Below are 24,632 nucleotides of genomic sequence, written 5' to 3'. Positions count from 1 at the left end.
TAGCAGTGGACATAAAAGAAGCAAAAACCCAGATATCAGAACTTCAAAACATTGCAAATAAAATTGGCCTCAAAATATCATTTGAAAAAACAGAAATTATGCCCCAAAAACCAATGCAGCTAAAAGAAGTCACCATAAATGGTAATAAAATCAAAATAGTAACTCAATTTAAATATCTTGGAGAAGTAATAACACATAACCTAAATAAAAACAAATAGATTAGCTAAAGCACAAAAATTAACATGGGATATCTACAAAAAGAAATGTCTATCAATAAATATAAAAATAAAACACTACAACACAGTTATAAAACCGGAAGCTACATATGCAGCAGAAACACTCTTTTACCTGAATAAACAATCAAAGACTGACAGACTTCAGAAAATTGAAAGGAGGATTGGAAGAACCTGCATCAACAAAAAATACCAGAAAGATGGACAGTGGTGGTTGATACCTAACAAAGTCGTGTACAAAGAGCTAGAACCCATTACAGATACTATGCGTAAGAGGAGACTGGGATTCTTTGGACATATCATGAGGATGCAGGATTCGAGACTTCTGAAACAACTAGTACAACACAATCTCGTCTCAAAAAATACCACAACAGAATGTAAATGGATCAGAGAAGTAAGAGAGGATCTGAAGGAAATAGGCCTTACAACAGAAGACACCACAAATAAGATAAAATTGAATACAAAACTCAAGAATATAAACCTCCGCTTTACCCTTACACAAAACAAACCAACAACACGCACATTTTCAACCGAGGAAAGGGCACGAAGATCGGAGCGTCTGAAGAAGTACTGGGAGGACCGCAAAGCCAGAACAATCCCTTCAAAGAGAGCTGAACGACGGACTGACTAAAGTGATCCTAAGAAGAATAATAATTAGCCAAATGATGTGGGTCATTCATTTGTATTCCCTTATCATTTTTTTTGGCAGCAACTTTATTTCCAACTGCGTGTCTTTTGGTTTCTCCCTTGATTACATTCCATATGGTTCGTGACTTACTGCACAACTCTTTAACCAAAACTGCTGCGATCAAGTACTTTCATTAACATCTTACATTGAGAGCGGATAACAGCAAAAGCTTAAAACGTCTGCTGTCTTTGTGGATCTCACTGCTGCCTTTGATACTGTATGGAAGGAAGGATTGATTTATAAATTACTCAGAGCTATACCCTGCAGAACGATTGCACAGCTTATAAACAACATGATCAGCGACAGGAAATTCCAGGTCTGTTTAGGTGAAAAGAAAAGCTCAGTGAGAAAACTGCATAATGGTTTGCCCCAAGGATCAGTTTTATCGCCACTACTGTTTAATCTGTACATCTTTGATTTTCCAGAAACAATATCCAGAAAGTTCTGCTATGCTGATGACTTGACCCTGGCCACACAACACAAGATCTTTGAGAAAACTGAAGACATTTTGACTCAGGACTTATCCACATTGGCAGAATATTTCAGGAAATGGAGACTCAGACCCAGTACAGCCAAGACGGAGGTTTCTTGCTTCCATCTGAGCAACCGGCTTGCTAACTTAAAACTAAATATTACCTTCTCCAATCGAGTACTTAATCACAATAGGTATCCAAAATATCTCGGTGTTACCTTGGACCGGACTTTATCATTCAAGCAACATCTTTTGAACTTGTCGAAGAAACTGAAAACCTGAAACAATATTATTCAGAAGCTAACTGGTACTACTTAGGGATCTACTGCTAACATCCTGCGCTCTTCAGTCTTAGCACTGGTTTTCTCTGCTGCTGACTATTGTGCTCCAGTGTGGATTAATAGCCTGTATACAAAGTATATTGACGCACAATTGAATACCAGCATGCGTCTTATATCTGGCACCATCAGATCAACTCCAGTTCACTGGCTCCCACTGTTGTCTGGAATAATGCCACCTGACTTACGAAGATCCAGTGCACTTGTTTGAGAGTACAACAAGTTCTGCAAGAATCCTCTGCAACCTGTTCTAAATGACATACCAATTCTTAGTCTCCAAAGACTATAATCACGACATCCACCCCTTTGTGATGCTGCGCTGAAGACGTCTATCAGCTTCAATGCTTTGGAGGAGTGGAAAGGCCGCTGGAATAACTCTCCTGACTTGCTCCTGCACAACATTTTCAGAGAGGAAAAAATTGCAAATGGATCCCAACTGCCACGTGCAACTTGGTCCAAACTGAACAGGATCAGGACAGGTCATGGAAGGTACAGGGATTCTCTGTACAAGTGGAACTTTGTACCATCTCCAGAATGTGACTGTGGAGCCCCTTGCCAGACTATTCCCCACAGTGTAAGTGAGTGTCAACTATGGGCTTATCCGGGTAGTTTGGAAGACTTCCTATCTCCAATAGCGGAAGTACTACAGTGGACTGAAAAGTTGGACATTCAGATATAACAGATAACACTAATGCTTGAAGTGAATCAATGTTTTTTGTTATTGTGTATATATTGTATATTATGTATATAATTTCCTTGCCATGCGCTAATAATAATAATAATAATAATAATCTTAGCCGCCTTAAGAACTCTTCGATAGACTGATTTGTAGTTTTTAACATACAAAAAACCTGGTCACAACTCTGCTGTGCTAATCTACTTAGTAATTTACATTTTTGACTTGAAATCCATACACCCTTCGTGATCCAAGGCTTTTTTGAAGATTCATTAAATACTGCAAGCGTTTTGGAAAATGTAATTCAAACTGCGTTAAAAAATGCTTAAAAATGTTTTATACTTTTGGTCATTGCTATGACCAAATGTTATTGGAGCCCAGGTCTGAAGTTTAAGACTTTCAATGGAACTGCCACATGCAGCTGCAGAGAAAAAACAAGTTAATTGTGCTTGCTTCATTTTGGTTGAATTCTTGTAGCATTTTCAATTTCTAGTTGTAAAATTTGAGCATGATGATCTGATAATCCAAAATTTATATTGGACGCTTGAATTTTAGAACAATGGAAATTAATACAAATGTCGTCTATCGTTGTAGCTGAGCTGGCAGTTACCCGGGTGGGTGTAAAAATTAAGTGTTTTAGATTACAGCTTTAAAGAACATGCAGTAGTTGTGATGTTGATGGAAGGTTTTCTTCAGCAAAATCTACGTTACGATCACCACTAAGTATTACTTCTGTGCTGCTATTCCTACCGAAAATGTTATGAAGGACATCTAATTTTCCTAAGAAAATCTCCACATTAGCATCCGGTGAATGGTACACGGTTAACAGAATTACCCTTTTACAAAAGGGAAGCTTAAATTCCACTGACGTTACTTCAAATTCTAATTCAGAATTATGCACTTCAAGATCCTTCCTTTCTTTACTTAGCAAAAATACAAACTCCCCCATGCTATTTATTAACCCGACTGTAATTACTTGCCAGATAATAACCTTCAATATTAATGAGTTCAAGTTCATCAGTGGTTAATTTGGCTAATGAAATCATTCCAATAGAGTATGCTGGTTTCAGACCGAACCATACTTGTGTTGGTCAAGTGATGGCTCCCATGACATATATTCAAGCTGATTTTCAAAGACACACAAAGACATGTTGTCCTAGGTACGACATCCTAACTGTTGTAAAACCTTCAATTTCTTCTTCTTTCTTGCGAACCGGACAAACTTAGGACCACGCCAATACCACTTCACTTCCTTCTAATCATCCCTTCTTCCTTCCTCTTTCTCCACAGTGCCTTCATTCTTTCAGAATGTTGCGCTCTTCTCTCTTCAGTCCATCTTCCCCCTCTGAGCTCTTTCTTTTCTTCATCCAGAACTTTTATGTTGGAAAGTCTTTTCCTGAATTGTCTATCATGACATTCTTCATCTGCAATTCTTAACCTCTTGAGTTCTTCCTTCATCTGCTTGGCATATCCCCCCCTGGCTCTTCAAGTAGTATATTTTATTAAAAATTTGTTTATTTAACCTTGTTGGATCCATTCTGACCATGTGTCCATAGAATCGCAGCCGTCTTTTCCTTATTGTTGTTTCCAGGTCTTCTGTTCTTTTGTATATCTCCTTATTTGAGCGTAATCTGTAGTTTCCCTCTACCACCCTTGGGCCGTAAATCCTCCTCAATATTCTCCTTTCAATCTTTAGTAGTTTTTCCAGGTTCGTTAGTGTTGTTGTTTCCACCCCATACAGAATCACTGGTTTTACCACAGCATCATAATGTCTTAGTTTTGCATTGATGGAAAGATTCTTTTTGTTGTAAATGGCTTTGGTAGCAATGTTTAACCTTTCCAACTTAAGTCCTATTTTCCATGGCCTCTTTATCCATCCCGTTGCTGCTGATAATTTCTCCCAGGTATTTAAACTGCTTTGTGACCTTCACTTCGCCATATTTCATCTTCATTGTTCTCTTCACATAATTCCTGTTCGTGCTCATCATCTCTGTTTTCGTGAAGGAGATTTTTAAACCTGTTTTTTCGGCTATCTCCTGTAGTTCATTTATCTGTGTTATTGCTTCCTGTTCTGTCTCAGCAAAGAGTGCCAAATCATCAGCAAAGGCCAAACACTTGGGTTTGACATGTTTATTTTTACTACCTATTATAGCACCTGAGTCATTATGTTTCCACAGTGTTTTCATGACCTTATCTAGAACCACACTGAAGAGTGTTGGGGATAAGCTGTCACCCTGTCTCAGACCTGTTTTTATCTGGAAGGGTTTGCTGATCTCTCCTCGAAATTTCACTTTGGATATGGTGTTTGTTAGTGTTAACCTAAGTAAGTTGAGTGTTTTTTGATCGATGCCATATTCTCTCAAAATTTCCATCAATGTGTCTCTATCTATTGAATCGTATGCTTTTTGAAAGTCAACGAAAGAGATGAAGATGTTCTTTGGCCGCGCATTGTAATATTTGATTATCATTTTTAGACTCAAGATATGGTCCTGACAAGAGCGCCCTCTCCTGAAGCCACCCTGATACTCTCCCAACTTGTGGTCAATTTGCGGTGTCAGTCTGTTCAATAGGAGTTTAGAAAAAATCTTATACGTGACAGATAAAAGTGATATTCCTCAGTAGTTGTTGACGTCTGTTTTCGGTCCCTTTTTATGTAGCGGGTGTATTAATGCCACTAGCCAGTCTTCTGGTATTTTCTCATCTCTCCAAATATTCCGGAACAGTTCTGTCACTTCAGTGATAAAGGCGTCATTGGCTATCTTCCACAGTTCTGCTATTACTCCATCTTCACCAGATGCTTTCTTGTTCTTTAGGGAGTTGATTACTTCCCTTACTTCTTCCTCATCTGGTAGTTCAGAATCTGGGTTGTGGATTGTGTTCTTCTCAATCTCCAATTTTTCCCGTGGTGATTCACAGTTAAGGAGGTCTTCAAAGTACTTTGCAAGGATCTCACAGTTATCTTTATTGTTGAGGGCAAGAGTTCCATCCGTTTTCTTGAAATGCAGGCTCGGTGCTATATAGCTTTTGATTCTATTTTTAAAGGCCCTATGGAATAATCTGGTATTGTTTTTCTTGAAGTTTTCATCCATTTCTGTGACTTCTGCCCTAAGGTGTTCTCTTCTGACTCTTCTCAGTGTTTGGTGGGTTTGTTTCCTTATTTCTCGTGATTTTTCCAAATTTGTCACAGTCTTATTCTCATTCCATAATTTCCATGCCTCAAATCTTTCTTTGATTGCATTTTCACATTCTGCATTCCACCATGCATGCTTGCTTCGACGTTTCATAGACGCTAATTCAACTGCTGGCTCCTGCAGATTTTTTGTCACTTCATTCCAATTTTTTTGACACCTGTAGCTTTTTCCTGTATTCTTCCCCCTTTTCTTGGATGAGCAATTCACGGTCAATTTTTGGCACTCTATTGCCACAGATATGTGTTTTTCGTCCGGGTATGAAATTCATCTTTATCTGGGATAAATAATGGTCTGATGTTACATTAACCGCTTTTCTAACTTTGACGTTATGAATTTCCTTGTAATTGTTCTTGGATATCGCTACATGGTCCAGTTGAAATTCGCCTAGCAAGGGGTTTGGTGATACCCATGTTTTCTTTTCGTTGGGGTGTGCTTTGAAATGGGTAGACATGAGTTTGAAGTTGTTCATATTGCATAAATTGATCAGTCTTTCTCCGTTTTTATTCGTCCTGTTGTGTGCCGGATATTGTCCAACTATTTCAATGTACTTCCTTTCCCGCCCCACTTGTGCATTGAAGTCCCCCAGGAGAATTTTGATGTTATTTTTTGGGATCTTTAGTATTTCATCCCCCAGTTTGTCCCAAAACTCTTCAACCATATCGGGGTTCTTTTTATTATCCTCATTTATTGGTGCATGAGCATTTATCAGCGTGTATTTCTTATTCGCTGATTTGATCGTCATGAGTGATAGTCTTGAGTTTACACTCTTGAAGTCGACTATAGTGTTTAGAAACTTTTTGTTTACTACAAAGGCTCTTCCCAGTTGCGGGACTTTTTCATGATCTTTTTTCCGGCCTTTCCTTTGAAGATTCTGAACCCATCTGATTCAAAAGGTTCTTCATCCATGTACCGCGTTTCCTGGAGGGCCAATATCGAGATGTCGAGTCTATGTAGCTCCGCTGTTAACTGTTTCAGTTTTCCAACCAGAATAAGGGAGCTGATGTTGAATGTTCCAAAATAGTATTTTCTCTTATTCTTGAATTTAGCAATGTTCTTGTGGTGCTCCGATTCACTCACAAGCTTCAAAATGTCAGGCACCCTGGAATCCAAAAGCCTGATTTTGTCTTCAGGGTAGTTTAATTCGTAAGAAGCTTGTTCCATGATATTAATGTTCATTTTAGGGGTTGGACATAGTCCAACATTGTACAACTAAGGTTGTTAGCCTTAGAGGGCCTCATGATGTTTTCTGGCGAAAGGCAGGCATTTCCTCCAACCTTAAATACGTATGGTTTTCCCGCGCCGACACAGAGAGGTCTTATGGCGACGATGGGACAGGAAAGGCCTAGGAATGGGGAGGAAGCGGCCGTGGCCTTAATTAAGGTACAGCCCCAGCATTTGCCTGGTGTGAAAATGGGAAACCATGGAAAACCATCTTCAGGGCTGCCGACAGTGGGGTTTGAACCTACTATCTCCCGAATACTGGATACTGCCGCACTTAAGCGACTGCAGCTATCGAGCTCAGTGTTTAATATATTTTAATTACATTTTATTACATGCTAAATTATCTTTTATTAAATGTTAAATATTACTAATACGTGGTTTCCTTGTAAATATGTATAAATTTGTATAACCTCAAATACGTATTGTGTATAAGTTTAACTCAAAATCTATATAGTCGAAAGCTGTAGAAAACTCTATATAATGCTCGTATATTAGGTGTATTCTGCTATAATTTGGGACATATGAAGGGTTCTGGAAACTTACTCTAAGGTTTATTATCCAGATACATGTAGAGACATTAGGAATGTTGGAGAGATTTCCATGTGTATTGGTAAACAGTAATCGAAAGTTCGAGCTGGATCCATTACTGGAGTACTCCATTCGACTAGCTGGTCGATCGATGTTTCGAGTGTGTTCCATTTAGAGCGTTGTAAGAATCCTTCCAGAAATCGATAATTCTAGACAGTTGATCAAACAGGATATATATCGAGCTGTCAGTCACTGAGTCAGTCAGTTCAACAGAATGTGCGAGTCAGTGTTGTTGATATCTGTACTTGTCAGAATCGACTTCAGGATACTCTGCTATTAAGTGCTGTAGTGTCACTTGCTCATCATCATCATCATCATCATCATCATCATCATCATTTCCCTTTATCCAGCTGTAGCCGGGTAGGGGCAAATACGGTTCCTCTCCACCACTCCCCCTCCAACGCTGTGTCCCAGTCCAGGTTTCTTTCTATAATACTGCATTAGATTGTATCCTTCCATCTCCATCATGGTAATCCACGGCCTCTCCTTCCTTGCATTTGCATTTCCATCACCTTTTTTGGCATTCTTTCATCACTCATTTGCTTTATGTGCCCAAACCATCTTTTTTTTTTTTTTTTTTTGCTAGGGGCTTTACGTCGCACCGACACAGATAGGTCTTATGGCGACGATGGGATGGGAAAGGCCTAGGAGTTGGAAGGAAGCGGCCGTGGCCTTAATTAAGGTACAGCCCCAGCATTTGCCTGGTGTGAAAATGGGAAACCATGGAAAACCATCTTCAGGGCTGCCGATAGTGGGATTCGAACCTACTATCTCCCGGATGCAAGCTCACAGCCGCGCGCCTCTACGCGCACGGCCAACTCGCCCGGTCCAAACCATCTTAGTTGGCTCTATTCTATCATTCATTTTTTTTCCACTCCAATATCTTCCCGGATTTTCTCATTCCTTATTCCGTCTCTTCTGTATCATACTCCTCAAGAACTTCATTTCAGCTGCCTGTATTAGACTCTCATCCTTCTTTGTCATTGTCCGAGTTTCTGCTCCGTAAGTTGTTATGGGTACATAATACATCTTGTACATAGTTTCCTTTGCTTCCATTGGCACATCTTTGTCCCATAACATGTTTCTTACACTATGATAGAAACAATTTCCAGCTTGAATCCTCTTACTAATCTCACCATCCAGTCAAGCATTCTCCATTAATTCACTCCCCAGTTATTTGAACTTTTTCACTACTACTAGGGGCTTGTCTGCAAGTCTAATCTGACCTTTCCCTTCTTTCTCCCCTCTAGTCATAACAAGAGTTTTACTCTTTTCTACATTTATTTTCAATATGCATTCTTCGATCTTCCCATTCACCACATCCAACTATTCTTGAACCTTCCTGTCGTCTTCTCCCCAAATCACAATCATCATCATCATCATCATCATCATCATCATCTGCACTTTCCAGCTGTTGGCCGGGTCTGCTTGGAACATAAGCCTCTCCATCTCCTCTTTGTCTTTCCACCACTTGTCCCTAGTTACTCTTGCCCAGTCCTCTCCTCTTCTCTGTACACACTCTTCCACTTTTTTTATCCACCTGTCTCTTGGTCTTCCTCTTGGTCGTTTACCTGTTATCTCCATTTCGTGCATCCTCTTCGGTATCCTTTCCTCTGTCATTCTCTTTGTGTGTCCATACCATCTAAGTCTAGATGCCTCTATCCTATTCTGTAGTGGCTCTTCTTTTACTACATCTCAAACCTTCTCATTTCTCATCTTATCCCATCTTGTCACTCCTATCCTGCTACTCAGAAATTTCATTTCACTTGCCTGTATTCTATTCACGGCTCTCTACCTCAATACCCAAGTCTCAGCTGCATACATCAGAATAGGTATATAGTACATCCTGTATATCACCCTTTTGCTTCTCTGAGGGACATCCTGGCTCCAAACCAGGCTTCTGACACTTTTCAGAAATGCTCCTGCTTGTCTTCCACGCTCGATTATTTCCTTATGATTTCTTCCACTTTCCTCTATGATAGTCCCTAAGTACTTGAAACTCTCTAACTTCCTAAGCTGTTCCCCTCCAAGCATTATCCCTCTCGTAGGTTTCTCCTCCTTTCTAGTTGTGATCACTGTCTCGATCTTTTGGGCATTAAATTTCATTCCATATTGTTCCACCTCATCTACCCAAGCATCTAACTGATCCTGGAATCGTCGCCATAAGACCTATCTGTGTTGGTGCGACGTAAAGCAAAAAAACACCTGTTCCTGGATATCCTCTTCCTTTTCTCCCCAGACTAACAGGTCATCTGCAAACATCATCACTTCATTTTTCTTTCTCCAATTTTCCTTGTCACTTTTGTCATTATCTCGTCCACTGTTACTACGAAGAGCAAAGGTGACAGAGAACTTCCTTGTTTTAATCCACCTTTTTGCTCAAACCAGCCTGTTCTCTCTCCTATTTTCACACAATTGACACTCCCATCGTACATCTCCTTCACCTTTCCTACGGACTGTTCCTCGACACCTTTTCTCTGTAAGGCTTCCCATACCTTGTTTCTACACACACAGTCATAAGCTTTCTCAAAGTCTACGAAGGCCATCACAAGATCCTTACCCCATTCATAATGACCCTCTTGTAGTTGTCTTACTGCGAATATAAGGTCTACTGTGGACCTTCCTGATCTGAAACCATACTGCTCTTCTCTTAACTTTTCTTCCACCCACTTTCTGATTCTGTTCTCCAAAATCTTCTCAAACACCTTTGCACAGTGGCATATCAATGTGACTCCCCTATAGTTCTTAAACTCTTTTCTATTCTCCTTCTTGAAAATGATTATGATTACCCTCTTCTTCCAATCTTCAGGGGTCTTCCTTTCCTTCCATACTACTTTCAACACACGATAAAGCCACTGTTTCCCTACCTCCCCTGCTGCCTTCACCGTCTTAATACTCACTTCATCTAACCCTGGCTGGGGCTTTCCCTCCTTTCATCTTGTCCAGTGCTAGCTCCACTTCTGCCCATGTTAAGTCTTTTTCTTCCATATTTCTTACTTCCTCCCTGCTTCTACTTTCCTCCTCAGGGCATCCTTCTGGGTTTAGTAAATCTTCAAAATACTCCTTCCAGATTCCTTTGAGTTTGTCCATTTCCTGCACTTCATCTCCATTTTTGTCTATCATTATAACATCTTCCCTCATGCCTTTCCCCTTACTCTTGACCATTCGATACAGTACTTTTTTATTTCTATTGCTATCCTCTTCCATCATGTTTGTCCACTTTCTATCCATTTTTTTCTTCTCCTCTGTTACAATCTTTTTAGCTTCTTCCTTTTTCGTCTTATAGTCTTGTCTTGTCTTGTCTCCGTTGCCCTCTGTTGAAACCACACTCTGAAAGCTTTATTCTTCTCCCTAACTGCCACTCTGAATCTGTCGTTCCACCATGGGGTCTCCTTGCAGCTTTTCCTGGCACTAGTTCTCCCACACACTTCCTCTGCAGTTTTTACTAGTGTCCTCTTGAAACTTTCCCATCCTTCCTCTCCTGTTTTTGTATTATCCGTTGGTACGTTCAATCTTATTTTTTCCTGGTATTCTTCCTTTGTTTCCTTTTCCTTCAGTTTCCATATTTTGATATGTCTTTCTTGCTTCTCCATTCTCTTCCTTTCTGTCATTGTTCTCAGTTTCATTACCAGCAGTCTGTGGTCACTATCTAGGGCCTCTGATGGTATTACCCTTACATCTATAACATTCCTCTTCATTTCCCAATCGTAGATCATATAATGTACAATGGATTTCCTAGATCAGTCACTGATATCTCTTTTTGAACCACGAGTTCCCAACCATCATCCCATTTCTCCTGCACAAATCCAGTAGTCTTCCTCCTTCCTTATTCCTACTTCCCCATCCTTCCGCTCCAAGCACGTTCTCATAACCCTTCCTTTCCATGCCTACATGGGCATTCAAGTCCCCCAATACCATTTATTTTGTCCACTCAATTGTCTCTCCAATTCTTCCTCAAAGTCATCTGTATCTTGTTGCGGGCATCCTGTTTGTGGAGCATACACTTGTACAATTTCCCAGGTTTTTCCTTTGACTGTTATTTTGACTTTTATCAACCTGTCACTTATCTCTTTTACTTCCTCTTACAATCCATTCCTTACTACCACTCCTACTCCATTTCGCTTTCCCTCATCATTTCCTATCCAAAATAACCAAAAACCATTCCGCAGCTCTCTCCTACCCTCACCCCTCCACTCAGTCTCTGCCAGCCCTAGTACATCCAGTTTTCTTCTTTCCATCATGTCTACAAACTCTTCTACCTTTCCAGTCAAAGTTTGTATATTCAGTGTGTCAATTCGTAATCCTGTTCCTTGCCAGGGTCATCGTCTGTTACATCTGTCCGGCTTATAGTTCCATATGCTGCTTTTGCTGTTCTCATGTCATCCATTACTATTGTAAACAGGATTGGTGATAGAACACTTCCCTGTCTCAGCTCACTAGTTATTTTGAACCAACTTGTCCTGCCAACTTGTGTTTGCACGCAACTACAATATTCTTTACCTCATTTTTATTAATCCCTGTCCAATTCCTTTTCGCACCAGACGTCCCAAACTTTAGTCCTAGGGACACTGTCATATGCCTTTTCAATGTCAATGAATGTCATCACCATATCATTCCCGTACTCCCATTGTTTTTCCATTAGTTGTCTCATGATGAAAATGGGCTCTGTTGTTGACCTTCCACTTCAGAAACCAAACTGATTTTCCTGTATCTGATTCTCAACCCTCAATCTTATTTTACTTCCAGTATCCTGTCCATTATGTTAGCAACATGGGATATTAGAGTAATTCCACTGTAGCTCTTCAAAACTTTCTTATCCCCTTTCTTGAAAATTGGGATGGTTATTCCTTTTTGTCAGTCCTCAGGGACCTCCTTATTCTCCCAGACATTCCTGAGAGAACCTGATATGTCCACTGCAGACCTACAGCTCCAGATGCCTTTATCATCTCCACTGAAATTTCATCTATTCCAGCAGTTTTTCCATTCTTCATCTTTCTTACTGCCATTTCAATTTCATTCATTGTAATTTCTTTATCCATTTCTTCATCAACTAAATGCCTTTCCTGGTTGTCCAGTGAATGACTGTCATCAGTTCTTATGTTCAGCAACTTCTGAAAATACTCTCTCCATCTATTTCTTATTTCTTCTGGCTTTGTTAATACGCCGCCTTCATCCTTCATAAATCTGGTGTTTACTTGATCTCTCTTTTTGTTTCTTAAGATACCATACAGTAATTTCATGCTGTCCTGCATATCGTCTCTCAATTTCTGTGTGAATAAGGCCCAGCTTTTCCTTTTTTCTTCCTCCACTACTTTCTTGGCTAAATTCTTTGCCTCCACATATTTTCTTCTACTTTCTTCAGTCGATGTTTTCCATGCTTTCCATGCTTTTTTCTTTTCCTTCACTTTAATTTTTACCCTATCATTCCAGCAGTGTGTCCCTTTGTCTTTCACATTTCCTGATGTTCTACCACATCCTTTTCTGCAAATTCAACCAGTGCTTCCTTAAATCTTTTCCATTCATCTTCAACATTCCCCACCTCCGTCCTGGGTACCAAGGGTAGTATTTCCCTTTGAAATTCTACCTGTATGGTTTTTCTCCTTCAACTTCCATACTTTAATTCTTTTCTCTCTTTTTAATGGGGGTTTTTCAATCTTTCCCAGTTTCAATTTTCCTATCACAACTCTATGATCTCCACCGAAGGCTTCTTCAGGCAGGGCTGTAACATCTACAAGGTTCTTCCGGTGTTCTTTCTCTATGATTATCTAATCAATCATGGTCTTTGTTCGTCTATCTCCCCAACCATATCTTGTAATCTTCTGACTGTTCTTCTTCCTGAATCAGGTGTTTCCAACAATTATTTGGTTCCTCATGCAAAAATCCACCAACAACTTGCCTTCTGGATTTACATTTCCATATCCAAAGGGCCCTACAACATCTTCCTTTCCTTGTCTTTTAATTCCAACTTGTGCATTTAGATCTCACATCAATAGTACTTCCTTATCTTGTATCTTTCTCTCTACTTCCTCTAAGAAGTCCTCTAGATGTTCATCTTTGCAACCCGTTTGTTTGGGACGTAAATCAAATAACATTATTATTATTATTGCAACCCGTTTGTGGGGCATTCAACTGAAATAGATCTCTCATGCCATTTTCAAAACTAGGTCTCATCACCATCATCCTACTGCTGATGCATTTTGTATATTCCACATATTCTTGGATTTCTTTACTAAGTATGATGGCCACTCCATTTTGTGCTTCCGGTCCTCCGCTGTAATACAGCCTGTATCCTTCTCTCAGAGGAATCTTACCCGTACCCCTCTTCTTGGTCTCACACAGTCCAAGTATGGCCATATCTTTTTCTATCATGAAGTCAACCAGTTCTTCTGTCTTTACCGTCAGTGTCAGGACATTTACTGTCGAAATCTTGATGTAGTTTGGTGCTGGTTGCCCATTTCTCACAGTTCCCCCAGCACCTGAAAAGCTGTGCGTCGCTTTTAGCAGGGGATGCCCTAACCTTTTCCGAGGCACCATATCTGCTTTGTCCATATAGACTATTGTTACAATGGGCTCGCCACACCTAAAGGCATTTTATACCTACTGCCAGGTTCAAAATTAGGCCGCCCCTAACATGGAGTCAGACGCCTTTCGTAGCCGCTCCTCTGAAGTATAGATGCAACGGGTTTGCCCCATCCGCCATCTCCACCGTACCGAAGTCCACCTTCTCTGCCGTAGATGCCGTTGAGGTCTTCATTCGTAACCCTGAGCTGGGACCCATACCAGATGTTACACACTGGGTCAGTGTGCTCTGGGACTTACATAGGCTGGGGCGCCGCTCCCTGGGTAGGGCTGCCTCTGAAGAGGGTCCCTACCTGCTACCTGCACTTGCTATTGTGTGTAAGTGTGTGTTGTGACTTACAGTGACAATAAAGTAGTTTACACAAGGAAGTGAACGTGTTCTCGTATGATATTTATTTACGTCAAATAAAATCGCATTTGAGAGTGATAATGTGCAGTATTTGTTGATCTGAAAGTAGCCTATGGTTATTGCGATATTCGATCCCTACGTTTAGCAAACCTACCGCATCATCGTGACATAAAGAAACTGGAACGCTTCCATCAGCAAAAACTTAGATCCATCGTGAATATCAAATGGGATGACGATGTAAGCAATGTGGCAGTTCTTGACAAAGTGCACATGAACAGCATAGAAGCCTTCATCATCACTCATTGGCTTAGATGGGTTGGTCACATCCAGCGTATGAACAATAGCAGACTGCCTCAAGAACTTCTCTATGGTGAGATTGTTCATGGCAAAAAGCCTCAAGGTGCTCCTTTGAAACGTTATAAAGACCAGTTTAAGAAGACTATGATTCATTGTCGTTGGCCACTACTCATATCCGAGTGAATGTTTTTCACTTGCAATTCATGTAGAGTCCGTTTTGTGTAAATGACGTTGATGACTCATCAGGCCAATTCTTGCATAGAACATACAATCACATTTGGCACACCTGAGAGAAGGGGGTGGACGTGGTTGAGTTTGTCTGAGTTTTCTCTCTCTGTTTGCAGTCTTTGATGCTCAATTTCAAACTGCAATACAGCAGTGGATGTGACTGCGCGCCAGCGAGGGCGAACTTCAGTAAGTGTGTGCCAATTATTGGGGTCAATGTTTGTGCTCTTCAAGGTTTTTTCAGCTGATCCTTGTAGCGTTTCAGAGGTGCACCACGTGGCCTGCTGCCAGAACTGAGTTCACTGTATAGTATCTGTCAGGGTAGCCTATTGTCATCCATGCGTTGGACATGACCAATCCATCTAAGCTGGTGACCTATGATGGAAGCTTCTATACTATTCATCTGTGCCCTTTCAAGTACTACAACATTGGAGACATAACCCTCCCATTTGATATTCATAATGACCCTAAGCTTCTACTGGTGAAAACGTTCTAATTTCTTGATGTCACAGTGGTATAGAGTCCATGTTTCCCATCCATACGATAAAGTGGAGACAACAACAGCTTGGTACACCATCAGATTAGTGGATATATTTAGGTCTTTATTAGAAAAGACTTTGCGGGATGGATGTCCAAAAGCACAATGAGCAGCTCGTATTCTATTTTCTACATCCATCTCCGAGGTACGAGACGAGAGAATACTTCGAAGGTAGGGAAAGAGGTCTACTTGTTCCAGAGATGTATCTGAGATGGTTATGTTCAAGTCTGGCAAACTAGTTACTGGAGCAGTTTGTGCTAAAACCTTAGTTTTATGAATGTTGATAGACAGGCCAGAATGCTCATAAGCAGTCTTAAAGCAATCAACTGACAATTGCAAGTCCTCTTGAGAATGTGCTGGAGTAGTATTGTCATCTGCACATTGCAGTTCAGTAACTCGGGTGAGATGGGTAAGTCTTTTAGAGCAGAATCTTGCCATTAAAAATCCCTCCATCAAGTCTGTAACTAATTTTACACCTGCATTGTTGCCTGATGTCTCATAGCATAGCTGTCAGGTACAAGACAAACAGTGTAGGTGTGAGCACACAACCTTGCTTTAGTCCATTAGTAATAGGAAATTCTTCTGACACATTGTTTTGATAGAGAACCTGACCAACCATATCATCATGAAGAGCTTGGATGAGTCCAACAAAATATTCGGGGCAGCCAAACTGCCTTAACACCATCCACATAGCATCTCTAGGCACAGTATTGAAGGCCTTTTCTAGGCCATAAAACACCAACAACAAGGGTTTCTGTCGTTCTCTGCATTTTTCCTGCAACTTTCTTATACAGAAGATCATGTCAGTGGTACTCCTGGATGTGCAAAATCCACACTGCAATTTAGGGAGTAACTTTTCAGATAGAGTTTGAAGCTGATTCAACAGGATTCTGGTGAATATTTTACCTACTATAGACAGCAGGGATATGCCACGGTAGTCACCACAAATGCTTTGATTGCCCTTTTTGAAGGTGACTATGATAGAGTTCTTCATGTTGGCAGGTACGTATTTAGTTTCCCATATCCTTAGGATCAGAGAGAAGAGCCTCGTTTTGAGAGGTAGGCCTCCTTTAAGAATGAGTTCTAGAGGAATTTTGTCCAGTCCAGGAGCCTTTCTAGGTTTGAGGCTGAGAAGAGCTTTGTTATATTCATGAAAGGTTGGTAGCACTGACATCCAAGGTTGCATAGTGTGTTGTGGGACATGCTGAAGAAAATTTTCAGCAGCAGTGGAACTGCGGTTTAAAAGTAAATTGAAGTGCTCTTTCCAGCGTCTCAGAATGTCTTGATTTGTCTGTAAGAATGGTGGTGTTGTCGGGAGCTTTCAAATTTCCCGATGAAGCTTGGACAGGTCCATAAATCTGTTTTAGTCCAGCATAGAAATTTCGCAGGTCCCTGGCATCTGACAAGTTTCGTAGTTCTTTGGCTTTTTGTTGCCACCAGCTGTTCTTTATTTCCCTAATTTTGGTCTGACATTTCTGCTTCAGCTCTTGAAAACGTGATCTCTTCAACTGAGAAGATGGATCTTGCATGGAGGATAAAAAGGCATCCCGCTTGGCCATTGATAATGTTGATTATGGTTTCATTATTACCATCAAATCAGTCTTGTCTTTACCTTTTCTTAAAGCCAATAGCACTTTCTGCTGATTGGTTGATGATTTTTTGTAGTGTGATCCATTCACAATCTATGTCATTATTGTTGACTGGGTTGTGTGACAAGTGGTTTAAAACTGAATTCTGGTATTCAGAGGCAACAGCCTCATTTTGAAGTTTAACAGTGTTGAATTTTCTTCTGAAAGGGTACATGAGATGGACATGTAGTTTCTGATGGATAGCAATCCTGAGTCGACTAAGAAGAAGTTTATAGTCTGTCCAACAGTCATCAATGTTTTTAGCAGTCTTTGTAATCAGAATATCTCTTCTGTCACGTTGCCTGGTAATGACATAGTCAATGAAGTGCCAGTGCTTGGATCAAGGGTGCATCCATGTAGTTTTGAAACAGTTAGGAAGTTAGAATTGTGTATTTGTGATCAACAGTTCATGTTGAGCACACAGGTCAAGTAGTAATAGACCATTTGAATTGCTATTCCCAACACCTTGATTTCCCATGACATCTTTCCATAGCTGGTTATCATTACCCACTCTAACGTTGAAGTCGCCAAGCAATGAGATATTATCTTTTGTAAGTATCTTGTTGAAAACTGTATTCAGATGTTGGTAGGACTGATTTTTTTGTATCTTCCTCATATTTTAGAGTAGGAGCATAGGTGGAAATAAATGTAATGGCACTATCCTTAGAAAGAGGCACACACAGGTTCATAAGCCTTTCATTTACTGCAATTGGTGTGAGTTGATGTTCATACACTAACTTTGTCTTGACCACAAAGCCAACACCATGAATACCATGTTCTCCTTCCTTCCTTCCTTCCTTCCTTCCTTCCTTCCTTCCTTCCTTCCTTCCTTCCTTTCCAAAAGATGGTGTATCCGCTACTTGCTTCACTGATTTGTCCTTCACCTGATAGTCTTGTTTCACTCAGAGCAGCGATGTCAATGTTTAGCCTTGCTAGCTCATGGGTAATAAGAGCTGTTCTTATTTCGGGCCTATTATTGTCCTTCAGGTCAAGTAGCGTTCTAACATTCCACATGTCTACAGTTAAAATTGTGTTCTTCATTTTCAATTGATTTTGACCGCATGAATTGGGGCGACCCTCTGAGTGCGGTTTCCCAGATGGGTTTGAATGTGACTACTGATGTTTAACCCACATTTTCTAGGGCCTTTCTCCTTTGGGGTGGGCACCGGTGATCCTAAATAGGCCTGCCCAGTCATAGATGCAGGACCGGATCCCTGAGTATTCACAAGTTCTCAGGAAGGCGACCATCACACATCTAACGTCAACGTGCAAGTCCAGACTAGAAGCTCCCAGTTTCACCCAAAACCTGCTCCTACCATCCTTACCCCATCGCCGTTGGACTTTTGAATAGCAAGTGAAACTGCCATTGGCGTGACTTTGTTAAAGGTGGTCTACAACTTGCCAGGAAGTGGCCCACACACTATGATTCCAGAGCCGTTCATCGCGGCACATATAGCATGAGACATGCAGGATCAAGCACTGGAACTGCAACAAACTGCCGCAGACTCCACAAAACTTAAGTTGCGCCTTTGTAGCAGTCAGTCTGGCATAGCCTCTTCTGCTAGCACAGCCGTTGGGAACCAGGGTTATTATATCGGTTCCTCTTCCGCCTGCTTAACCATTGGGCGATTTTGTTCTTCTATTAATCCTCAGTACCTGGGCTGCCTCTTCCGCCATCTCCATTATACCAAAGCACATCTTCTCCACCATAGATGCCGTTGAGGTCTTCACTCATAACCCAGGGCAAGGGCCCTCCATATTTATGACCCCTGGAGAGAGGGTGTCCCAGTACTGTAAAGCCCCCAGGAATTGGGCTACCTGTTGGTCCGCGGGTTGTATTGGGTATTTCAACCAGCCCTACATACTGTAGGGGCCCCCTATCCGCCACCTGGGGATGCGCTCTGTAGGGGTCAGGTTCTCCTGGTTACATACGCCAGCCACAATGGCTGAGGTTATTTGCAGAAACTATGAATAGTGCCAACATAAATGCTAATACCTGGGCAACAACTGCACAGCTGTGTTCTTTAGTGCAAAGCTACTGCAGAAGGTGTCTCACTGTTTGAGCAGGCACGTTGCACACAAGAAATTGAAACCCATGAAAAGTGGAAACTACGTCAGATTCAACTGCGTCCTCCACCCACCTTTAGATGTGACCTGTCTAGCCGTATGTTTCATGTGAAGATTGGCATGATCAGTCATCAGCGAGATCTCCACAGAGCCAACAGACTTTAAGAATTGCAGAAGAAAAACGTATTCTTGGAAACGAGTAGCGGCCGATGATTATACATCTGACCTTCCTCCAACATCTTGTTCTTCTTTCCTGCCCATCTACGTGTCCATAATGGACACTCCCAAGAATTACTCAGAGTCGGCTCTTCTGAACCTCAGAGAATATTCCCTTCGGTTTGATGTCTGCGCCACTGGAATGCCGTTTCTCTTCACAGCCTTTACGGCTGGTCTAGAACATCCTCGTCCTCTCCTTGATTCCTTGATAGCAAGAGCTTTCTGTACAGGATAATCTTTATCTCGACATTGTACGTGCCCATACCAGCACAATTGCCGCTCCTCCAGTTTCTTACTGATACAAGCAGTATTAAATGATCTTTGGACATGCTCATTGAACAGCGTGACACTTGCTGGCCATCTCTGTGATGTGCATTTGCTGAAAGTGCTTGTTCTGCAGTGTCCAACATTCAGAGCTGTAAATGAGGGCAGGTCTGATGACAGTCTTATATGTCTTGCCTTTCAGATTATAAGTACCTGCCTGTCACAGAAGACTCTTGTCAGCAAATGCAATGTTGTCCATCCAACATTGATGTGATGCTTCACATCATCATGGTATTGGTGGCCATAATAGAACCCAGGTACTTGAATTTGTCTCTCATTACCAGTGGTTCACCTGCTAGGTAGACTGTATTAGGTGGACCTTTAACTTCTGACTTGGCAAAGTTACAGAATATATTCTCTGTCTTTTTATGACTAATTATGAATCCATTTCTCCCCAATGCTACTTTTCAAAGTTCTAAGACTCCCTTGACCTCTTCACACACTTCATTAATATTCGGAGAGTTCGAATCGCATCACTAGTTGGCACACCAGGTAAAACCCACACTGATTTTGATGGATGTTTGTAACATTCCTTACGTGATTTACAATGACATGTTCCAAAATTTTAAGGCTGTGTGAAGCGAGTTTAATGCCTTTATCGTTCCCACATTCTCTGACATCTCCCTTCTGCTTGAAGATGAGCAAAAATAAGTTTTCACAGAATTGTTCTGGCATGGAAACGCCAGCAAGGATCTTATTAAATATCTTCGTAAGCCAGTCAATTACTTCAGTTCCCAGAGCTTTCTGCAGCTCGGCTGGGAAGTCATCAGGTCGCAATGCTTTGCCATTTTTCATTTCGGGCACAGCTGTCTGAAGTTCGGCCATGGTGAATATAGACACAAGACCCTGCACAGGATGTTGTGGAGCTGTCATGTCCCTCAGGAATTCTTCGTTTAAAAACTCTATGAAATATTCCTTCCTGCTGTTCTTGATTTAGTTATCCCTTGTAAGAAGCTTGCTCTTTTTGTCATGGATGTATTTGGTGGCAAAGATGCCTCTGAATTGCTTTCATGCTGGACAGTGATCTTATAGATTTGTTTCAAGCCTCTGGAGTTTCTAGGCCTTCATAGAATCCTTACACAGCCTCTTGTATGGCTTTAGTCACAACCTAATTTGCTTATTTCTTAGCCACCTTATATCTCATCCTGAGCTGCGATCCCTCTAGGCTGTTCTTGGACTTGCACCACTCCTTGAAAGCTTTTCCTTCTCCTTTAGCATCTTCTGGACTTCTCTCTTCCAACATTACATTTCCTTGTTAATTTTTAGTCTCCTTTCTGAGATTTCAAGATGTTGCCTTGCTGTCTGAGTACAGTGATTCTGAAATATTGTTCACACTGACAGTCTGTATTGGTGCTGTCTTCCATATCCTGGGCAATGTAATCCTTCTTCCAATTGTGTGTAGTAGATATGTTTATGCCGATGACTTAGAAATTACCATTTAGAATACAAATATGCAGTCTGCCAAGGTCACTTTAACCACAGATATGCATGTACTAGCATCATACTCCCATAAATGGATAGTACAGTTAAAGAAAACCAGATGGTTTCTATAGAGAAACTGAAGTGATCACAAAACTATTTTTGTTGTAGTTGAAAATTAATGCAATAGAAAAGACGGTTGTAAAATTAGATATATTATGGTTGATAAAACAGGATGAGGGAATTAAAAAAAGTAATTATGTTAGGTGGAAAATGGGAAATAAAAACGTGAGCAGCTTATGGGGTGGGTTGAAAGCAAGTGTTGAGGAATGTGAAAACAGGTAAGTAACTTTAAAGTTTGTAAGGAATGTAAAAGACAAATTACATTATAGCAGAGAAATAAAGAGTCTAAGAAGGAGGTGCAGGTTGGAAAGAAATAGTTAGGAATGGTTGTCAAAGTACAGAGAAATTGAAGGCAAATTACTGGGAAATTGAATCTAGCAAAGATGTCTGATAAGGATAACATAATGGCAGGCATTACTAGCACTCATATGAATTTTAGTGAAAAATGGAAGGTTATGTATAGGTACTTTAAGGCAGAAACAGGTTCCAAAAAGAATATTCCAGGAATCATTAATGAACAAGGGGAATGTAAATGTGAGGATGTACAGAAGGCAGAAATATCCACTATGGAAAGATTGGATATAAGGAGGTGACTAATACTAAAAAAAGTATTGAATTTTACCTATGGTAACAAAGATATTTACAATAAAATAAAAAAGGTGAAATCTACAACAACAGTTGGTATTGATAAAATTTCTAGGGATATACTTAAGGCAATGCATGAAGGAGCTATATCTAATGAACAGAGAGTTGCTATAGTAGCCCTGTATACAAAGGGAAGGGTGATAAACATAAAGCCGATAATTACACGCCAGTTAGCTTGACATGTGTTGCATATAAGCGGTGGGCAAACATTTTTTCTGGTTATATTAGAGAGTGACAGAATGAGTGACTATATTTCTAGAAAACAGAACTCAGGGAATTAGAGTATGTGAAGCATTATCTGATCCTGTTATGATTAAGAAGGGTAAGGTAAGGGTGTATTCTGCCCGAAGGCAGGTCGAACCTCCGCAGAGGTGTGCCTGAGCCGGAGTTTACATACGGTAGGGTGGCCAGTTCATTTCCGCTCTCCATTCTCTTACCCCACACCAACAGCACGAGGCAACCCATCCACTTCTTGACCACGTCCAATGTTGCTTAACTTCAGAGATCTCACAGGATCCGGTGTGTCAACATGGCTACGGCCATTGGCATTAAGAATGGAGTTCCTCAAAATGTATTATTGGATCTTTATGTTTTCGTATATATAAATGATATGGGTAATGAACTGGAATCGCAGATAAGGCTATTTGCAGATGATATTATACTGTATAGAGTAGTAAATAAGTTACAGAATTGTCAGTGCCTAAAAAAAAAAAAAAAAAAAAAAAAAAAAAACCCAACGTGCTGTCCATCTCGCAACATTGTCTAGGTCTAGCGGAAGTTTGGCTCACCCCCAATGTCCAGTGTTCCAATAACGAACCGTGTGTGTGTTGTGTCTCACTGATCCGTGAGTGCACCAGTCAGCATTGTCTGCTGTTAGTGAGCTGACTCATGTGCTGTGAGTTTGCTGCTGCTGTGATTCGATTCACTTGGACAGTTGACTGAATTGATACACTGCTTCAAAGCATACACTCAGTAGCCAACACTAATAAATGGCAAAGCAAATAAAGGTTACAGATCTCCTCAAACGGCTTGTGGCTTTATTACAGACTCTCACACTCAGCTCATTTGAAAATAATACACTCACTTGCATTTCTACTAACAGGGAGATTTAAATAATAGTGATTTCTAACAAAAGAGTAGTGTTACAAATATGTTGAGAACATTGGGCTTTGGAAGATTTGGCATTAAGGAAACATGCTGCTCGACTATGCAGTATGTTCTGAACAATCAGTGGAGAGATGGTGTGGAATGACAATAGTAGATGAATAGGGTTGAGTAGGGTTTTTAAAAGTATGAAGATAATGTTGAAATTCAAGAGGACAAATTGGAGCAAATATTCACTTATAGGGATAGGAATTAAGGATTGGAATAGTTTACCACAGGAGATATTCAATAAATTTCTGAATTTTTTGAAATAGCTTAAGGAAAGACTGTCCGACTCGTTGGCTGAATGGTCAGCGTACTGGCCTTCAGTTCAGAGGGTCCCGGGTTTGATTCCTGGCTGGGTCAGGGATTTTAACCTTAATTGGTTAATTCAAATGGCTCGGGGGCTGGGTGTGTGTGGCGTATTCAACATTAGAAATCATCCTAGGTAAGGCCCTATCTTCACAGACATGCAGGTCACGTAATAGGCTGTCTACTACAAAATCAGTGCGTATTTGTCTTGTGTTGAGTGAGAGTTGGTTGTATACTATGTAGTATTTGTGTGTGTTCTATTATTTTCATATTGTACAGAAGTTGTTGCTGAAGACTTTGGTGTTGTGGTGTGCAGCGATACGTCATGGCATAACTTGTACTGATAAAAAATTTGGTGTGTTATTTGTGCTTGGTTTTATTATTTAGCTGTTCTTTCTTAAGCGCATTTTAATTTTACCACTTTTTTATGATTGCATTTAATTTTTACTATTGTTTTCGTGAGCGATACAACTGCACAGCAGTAGCCTGTGTTGCCTGGGGGAAATTTATTGAATGTAATTAAATGCCTCCCTCACCCCTCGAGCCCATAAAAAATATCATTTTTTTCTATTTTCTCCCCCAGTTTACCTTACACTTCAATACTGAGGTTTTTTATGTGCCGTAGTTTACCTCTGCCAAAAATAGCCCTAGTAAACCCCCATCCCCTTTAGTTCATAAAAATAATTTGCAGCTTCGTTTCTTCCGTTTTGTAAATCCTTAACTTAAATACCGAATTTCACAAATTTATGTGCGCCCGTTTTCTCGTGATGATGTTAAGAAGAGCTGTTTGATATGGTAACCCTGTTGTCATAAGAGCACCACTGTTTTCTTAACATGGAATCAACTATAACCTGCTTCTACAATATACACTCCAGTTCCATGAGAAAATTCCCGCATCTATAACATCACTTCTCAATCATGATTCAATTCCTATTACAATATATGGTAAATATATACCTATCTAATTACTAAATTCTATACGTACTATTGTGGTTCAAGTGAAGGCCATCTGAGCATAGCCTATCTCCTATCCTCCCATTAGGATCTACAAATCGCACTCCAAATTTCCCATATACGCATTCCATATTCTCATTTAAATACCCTACCATCCTTCATTCAATACCCCTTCTACACAGTATTCCACTGATATAATATAATTAGTGTTTTCGACAGGCTGAACAGCTTGACAGTTACATTAACTAAGTTAACACTAGAAGGTATGGCTTCATTCTTAACAAACTGTTGCATCCATTCAACCTGTTTGCCAATTCCTTTAAATTGTTGTTTTAACTTAATAGAAAGGAATGATGTCTGATTTTAAATTTGTACATCTAAAAAATGGCCAAGTAAAGAATAACGA

General features: G+C 40.5%; 1 protein-coding gene across 3 annotated transcripts in view; it reads right to left on the bottom strand.

The window, feature by feature from the left end:
* The window catches only part of Rint1 (RAD50 interactor 1), a 133,295-nt gene that overhangs the window by 54,429 nt on the left and 54,234 nt on the right, over nt 1-24,632 (bottom strand). The window lies entirely within an intron of this gene.

Source organism: Anabrus simplex, chromosome 1, assembly GCF_040414725.1.
Source record: "Anabrus simplex isolate iqAnaSimp1 chromosome 1, ASM4041472v1, whole genome shotgun sequence".
Taxonomy (NCBI): domain Eukaryota; kingdom Metazoa; phylum Arthropoda; class Insecta; order Orthoptera; family Tettigoniidae; genus Anabrus; species Anabrus simplex.
The sequence above is the reverse complement of the archived record's forward strand: the minus strand, read 5'-3'. Positions and strand labels throughout refer to the sequence as shown.